The following is a 6,824-nucleotide window of genomic DNA, read 5'->3' as shown; positions in this document are numbered from 1 at the left end:
ATGTTCAATGTAACAATGTGCAGATTTACAGGGAGAGGGCGACAGAATGATACACACAGAGACACTTATTTATATATTGTCTCGAGCCAGCAGAGCTAAGGTGGGCTGCATGGTCTCAGTCTGCGCTGTCACGCATTTTGTGATTCTCAGTGAAATCAGAGTTGGACCAACAGCATGTGGGAAATTTGACAACGGATATATTCTGCCCAACAGGATACTCCATCACAGCAATGAAGGTGTTTTGACATCATTCTCGAAGGTACATGCCACAATGCAGATTCAAAACCGAGTATTCCTTTGAATCACTGAGTAATTTGTTTACAGTTATTCAGTGAGGGTGAGCGGAGTTGCGCATTGGGGGCTGCTCCAGCTGATAGGTCAAAGACGTTTTCTCCTGTGTGATAGTCCCACCAGCACTCCAATTTGTTGTGCTTCCAGTCAGTAGATGCAAATAAATGTCCCATTCTGATACACAGGCCACGGTGACCCAGCTGTGGTGACAAGCCTGTGAAGGGCTGAGTGCTCTTCTCCTGTTCTCTGTCTGGCTGCTATGGTCCGAATCATAAAACCTCTTTTCTCCGAGATAGGAATAAACTGGTGAAGGTGAAACACATCAGTTGCGGTGTGTTCCATGCGCAGGAGGCCCTGCAGTAATTCCCCACGCTGTTTCACACAGCAGCATCCTCTCGGTGAATTACGCTTGGCAAAAAAAAACGATTGAACCAAATCAATGTCCGCCACTGGATTTTACTGACACCGTTTATAAAATTCAGGCTCACCGTTAATGTGGAGAGGGGCCGTCAGACTGTAATTTCCGCTCCTTCTGGTGAATAAAGATAATTTTAACTGTGTCCAGTGAGAGGAAAGAATTTGCTGTTGGTGGGAAATATTTCTATCTGAACTCGCTGTCACTCTCCTGATATATTGAAACATAAAGCTGGGAGTCTCTAGATTATGTTGTAAAAATATCGGAAAAATGTTATTCATATCCGTGCTGTCACCAACCGAACGAAGTGGCTGCCCACAGGGAGGCGGCAGTGTTTAAATCCCCTGATAGAACAGTTCATGTTTTACTTCTCATACTGGGGAAAGCTGAGCATTTACCCAAACAACGGGCGCAGCACCTCCCTGACACAGTATCCACAAATCAAACTGACAGCAAAGCTTCATGTGTGATCGAAAGTGCCCAGGAAGCAGACTTGGCTCAACACATACCCGCGAGCATACTCCTTTCTTGGGATATAGTTGACTGCAGTGAGCCTGGTGTGATTTGAACACATAATTGTTGGAGCTTGAATCAAATATGCTACCGTTGCGCCACAAGCCTACAGAAAGCGATGCATTTCTATTCATGGTTAAGAGAACTGATTGCACTGCAATGATTTTACGTTATGAGGAACAACGGAGATCAACAGTTCATGTCTGTTCTGTCTCTCCCCCCTCTCCCTCTGTCTATCGAAACAATTTCCAACTCTCTCTCAATAAAAAACTGAAAGAATTGCGGATGCTGTATATAAGAAACAAAAAAACAGGAGTTGCCGGTGACCCTTCCATAGAACTGATGGTGATTGAGAAATTGTCGGTTTATATGCGAAAAATATTGTGGGAGGAAGGAGGACGCAGTAAATGATAGATCAGGACATAGCCCTAAGCGAGGGAAGAATTTTTGGACAGGAAAGGGAGTTGATAACAATCTGCGTGGGAGGGTGAACAACAGTAAATGGAGACTGTCCATAGCTAAGAATAGGTAGTGTGTAATGACAGACTATGTGATAACAAGGCTTGGTGTGTGTGGAAGGGACGAGGATACTATGGACTTCAGGCCCTAGATTTATTGAATTCGATGTTGGGACCGAAAGGATGTATGGTCCCCAAGTGCAATATTTGGTGCTCTTCGTTCTGCTGGTGCTGAGCTTCGCTGGAACACTACAGCAAACCTGAGACAGAGATGTTGGCCAGGGAACAGAGTGGGGTGTGGAATTGGCAGGCAACTGGAAGCTCAAGTTCTTTTTGCGGGCAGGACGTAGATGTTCTGTGCAGCAGTCACCCAGTTTACTCTTCATTTCCCTAATGTAGATGAGAGCACATTGTGAGCAACAAATGCAGTGGACTGGGTTGTGGGAAGTGCAGGTAAAGTGCTGCTTCACCTGGAAGGTATGTTTGGGCCTTCGCATAGTGAGGAGGGTGCAGGTAGATGGGCTGGTGTTACACATACGACAGTTTCAGGGGAAAGTGCCTTGGGACGATTGGGGTGGGAATGGGGGTAGGGTTGATGAGAATGAAGGAAGAGTGAACCCAAGGTATAACTCCTGCCCATTTACTTATCTGTCAAATAGAGAAATTTGTTAAGTGTGTACAAGGAAATTTTCTCAATAACAATCTAGATGTACATACTGGGGAGAGTGCAAAACCTAAGGGCCAGCAACCATAATTCTATTAACATTAGAATAGTGATTGAAAATAAAATATCAGTTCTAAAAGTTCAAGTTCTAAATTGGAGGAAAACTCAGGTATTCGGCAAGATCTTTCAAAAGCTGATTGGGGGCAGTTGTTCGCAGGTTAAAGGACTGCTGGAAAATGGGAAGCCTTCAAATATGAGATAACAAGAGTCCAGACACAGTATATTCCTGTTAGGGTGAAAGGAAAGGCTGGTATGTTGGGGAACGCTGGATGACTAGAGAAATTGACATTTTGGTTAAGACAAAGAAGGAAGCATATGTCAGGTATAGACAGAGAGATCGAGTGAATCCTTTGAGTAGAAATGCAGTACGAGCATACTTAAGAGAGAAATCATGAGGGCAAAAAGGGGACATGAGATAGCTTTGTCAAATAGAGTTAAGGAGAATCCAAAGTGTTTTTTATAAATACATTAAGGACAAAAGGGTAACAAGGGAGAGAATAGGGCCCCTCAAAGATCACCAAGGCAGCCTTCGTGTGGAGCTGCAGTAGATGGGGGAGATACTGAACGGATATTGTGCATCAGTGTTCACTGCGGAGAAGGGCATGGAAGATATAGAATGTGAGAAAATAGATGGTTACATGTTGAAACAATGTCCATATTGCAGGTGCGAAATTGCTGGATATCTTGAAATGCATAAAGTTGGATAAATTCCAAGGACCTGATCAGGAGTACCCTGGAACTCTGTGGGAAACTGGGGAAGTGATTGCTGGGCCTCTTAGTGAGATATTTGTATCATCAATAGTCACAGGTGAGGTGCCGGAAGGCTAGAGGGTGGCTAACGTGGTACCACTATTTAAGAAAGGTGGTAAGGAAAAGCCAGGGAACTATAGACCGGTGAGCCTGACATCCGTGACGGGCAAGTTGTTGGAGAGAATCCTGAGAGACAGGATTTACATGTATTTGGAAAGGCAAGAATTGATTAGGGATAGTCAGCATGGCTTTATGCTTGGGAAGTCATGTCTCACGAACATGATTGAGTTTTTTGAAGAAGTAACAAAGTGGATTGATGAGGGCAGAGCGATGGACGTGATTTATATGGACTTCCGGAAGGCATTCATCAAGGTTCCACATGGGAGACTGGTGAGCAAGGTTTAATCTCATGGAATGCAGGGACAACTAGCCATTTGGATACAGAACTGCCTCGAAGGCAGAAGACAGAGGGTGGTGATGGAGGGTTGCTTTTCAGACTGAAGGCCTGTGACCAATGGTATACCACAAGGATCGATGCTGGGTCCGCTACGTTTTGTCATTTATATAAATGATTTGCATGTAAACGGAGGAGGTATAGTTAGTACGTTTGTAGATGACACCAAAATTGGAGGTGTAGTGGACAGCAAAGAAGGTTACCTCAGATTTCAACGGCATCTTGATCAGATGGGCCAATGGGCTGAGAAGTGGCAGATGGAGGTTAATGTAGATAAATGTGAGGTGCTGCATTTTGGACAAACAAATCAGAGCAGGACTTTTACACTTAATGGTAAGTTCCTTGGAAGTGTTGCTGAACAAAGAGACCTTGAAGTTCAGGTTGATAGTTCCTTAAAAGTAAAGACGCAGGCAGATTGGATGGTAAAGAATGTGTTTGGTATGCTTTCCTTTGTTGGTCAGGGCATCGAGGATAGATGTTGGGAGCTCATGTTGCTACTGTACAGAACATTGGTCAGGCCACTTTTGGAATATTGCATGTAATTTTGGTCTGCTTCCTATCGGAAAGATGTTGTGAAAGTAGAAAAGGTGCAGAAAAGATTTACCAGGACGTTGCCATGGTTGGCGGGTTGAGCTGTAGGGAGAGGCTGAGTAGCCAGTTTTCGCTGGAGCGTCGGAGGCTAAGGGGTGACCTTATAGAGGTTTATAAAATCATGAGGGATATGGATAGAGCAAATACACAAGTTCTTTTCCCTGTGATGGGGAGTCCAGAACGAGAAGGCATAGTTTTAGGTAGGGGAGGGGAAAGATATAGAAGGGACATAACGGGCAACCTTTTCCCGCAGAGGGTGATGCATGTACGGCATGAGCTGCTGGAGTAAGTGATGGAGGCTGTATAATTACAGCATTTAAAATGCATCTGGATGTGTATATGAATAGGAAGGTTTTATGAGGATTTGGGCCAAGTGCTGGCAAGTGGGACTAGATTAGGTCAGGGCATCTGGGCTGCATGGACGAGTTGGACCGAAGGGTCTGTTTCCGTATTGTACATCTGTGTTACTCTGTGAGATTCCATGGGATTCTTTGCCCAAGACAGCAGTTGAGACAGCTTCATGAAGTATATTGAAGGCACAGTTGGATGGGTTTTTGCATGGAAGGGGAATTAAGGGCGGTCGGGATAGTGCAGGTTGGTGGAGCTGTGATCTTAATAAATGACGGAGTAGGATTGACCAAATGGTCTATTCCTGCTTCTGTTACTATGAATCTGTAACACTGCGTTTCCCGCGGCAGGAGTTTTCCCACGGCACAAAGGAGGTTTTCTAAAATAAATTTAAACCCCTTGCTTTGCTTGAACTCAAACTGCATTGACTTGGAGGCGCATGGGAGCTTGTGGCTCGTTGGTCTAGGGGTATGATTCTCGCTTCGGGCTTTTAGCTGCGGGAGCATGCGAGAGATCCCGGGTTCAAATCCCGGACGAGCCCTCGTTTCTTACATTGCCTTGTGCAAAAACGGCCAATCAATTTTCTCAAAAAGCAGCTTCGTTAAACGAGATCCGACTGCCTGGGTGGGGCAGAGCTGCCATTACAATGAACGCGGCAAGGGCAACACTAACTCAAACTGAACACAAGCTTTGCTTGTGGGCGTTTGGAACGCGTTGCCAGCATAGGAGGCACGGTAGATTCATTTCAAATGCGTCTGGATAAATGCATGAGTCGGGGGTCAGGGGTCGGTGGGGGCGGTGGGGGTGGCGGGAGTAGAGGGATACAGATGCTTAGGAATTGACCGACAGGTTTAGACAGGACATTTGTATCGGCTCAGGCTTGGAGAGCTGAAGAACCTGTTCCTGTGCTGTAAATTTTCTTTGTTCTTTGTTCTATATGGTGTATATCTGATATTGTTGGCTGTTGTAAAAGTTTCTTTGCAATTATTATTCAGCTTCTAATGTAGTAATGGAGTTACGTCATTTTTTGTCTTTTTTTTTACTTTAATAGGTCAGCAGGAAGCCATTCAGCATCTTTACTGGCTTTCTTTTCTCAAGCAGCCTGAACATTTCATTTTCATACCCTTGATTCAGCGCCATTTCCAGCATCTTTGTAGGCAGTTTGTTCCATGTTTGGGAGAAGATTTGTTGCTCCTGTGCTCATTGTTGTAGTAATAGCAGTGTTGTCCCAGTCGAACTCATGACGAGCAACGTGAGTTCGACTGGGACAACACTACTATTATAGGACAAGCCAAACAGAGAACAACCAGGGAATTCCGAGAGGCATGGCACTCATCCACTGATTCAGTCAACACACACATCGACCTGGACCCAATATACCGGCCACTGCAGTGGACAGCTGGAACTGACAACCGGAAGCGGCAGGTACAAATCATTCTAAATGCCGGAGGAAACATCACAGAAGCGCTTCACAGGAGGCTCCCAAGCACCGAGGATGTCACCGAGATAGGGGAAGAAACGTCTTCAACACAAATTCCCAGTTCGGTGAACAGAACCACAACAGTTTGTTCCATGTTATTGTCACTGAAATTAAGTTTTCCTCCATGCACAGCTAAGCCGACCTGGCTGCAGGAGGGTTTTCAGGTTTCTGTGGTCTGGATAATATGTGATCAGCAGGCATCTCACAATCTACAGGAATTGCCACCTCTGTTCTGATCATTAACTGTACTGACAGTGATCACTTAGTTTGTGATTTTTCTTCGCAGGAAGGCGTGTAGAAAGAAATCTGAAAGCAAATGATACATCAACTTCTGACAGAGCCACTTGATTCATTGAGACTTGAATATCAGCAGCCATTCCAATCAAGAAGACATGTTTGCTTTTGTTTGCTTGAGAGATTCTGGACACTGGTGCGGCAGGCAGAATACTGAGACACCGAGTGAGGGAGATTCAGTGCGCTGACTGTGAAAAGTGCTGCAAACCAATTACTCAGATTGGGGGAATCAAAGTCTCACCCCTCACGGTGGGAAAGGCTATTGTCCCCGTTCTGTTTGTAATTTCAATCCCAGACCAACACAAGTAAAGTTCCCTCCAAAGGGGAAACCGTGCAAATGTGGGGACGGTGGGAGAGGATTCCCTTCCCCATCCGTGCTGGAAAGCCACAGATGCATTCACACCTGGAGAGGCCATTCACCTGCTCAGTGTGTAGGAAGGGCTTCAGTCGGATCTGCCATCTGCAGACGCACGAGTGGGTCCACAAGTGAGAGAAGCCATTCACGT

General features: G+C 45.4%; 1 non-coding gene across 1 annotated transcript; it reads left to right on the top strand.

Annotated features, from left to right (window-relative positions):
- The first annotated feature begins 4,995 nt into the window (after positions 1 to 4,995).
- Positions 4,996 to 5,085, top strand: trnap-cgg (transfer RNA proline (anticodon CGG)). The gene is given in 2 exon segments: positions 4,996 to 5,031; positions 5,050 to 5,085. It is a non-coding gene; the product is annotated as a tRNA-Pro (tRNA).
- The last annotated feature ends 1,739 nt before the right edge of the window (positions 5,086 to 6,824 follow it).

Source organism: Chiloscyllium punctatum, chromosome 36 (genome assembly GCF_047496795.1).
Source record: "Chiloscyllium punctatum isolate Juve2018m chromosome 36, sChiPun1.3, whole genome shotgun sequence".
NCBI classification, from domain to species: Eukaryota; Metazoa; Chordata; class Chondrichthyes; order Orectolobiformes; family Hemiscylliidae; genus Chiloscyllium; species Chiloscyllium punctatum.
This window is presented reverse-complemented; position numbering and strand designations above follow the sequence as displayed.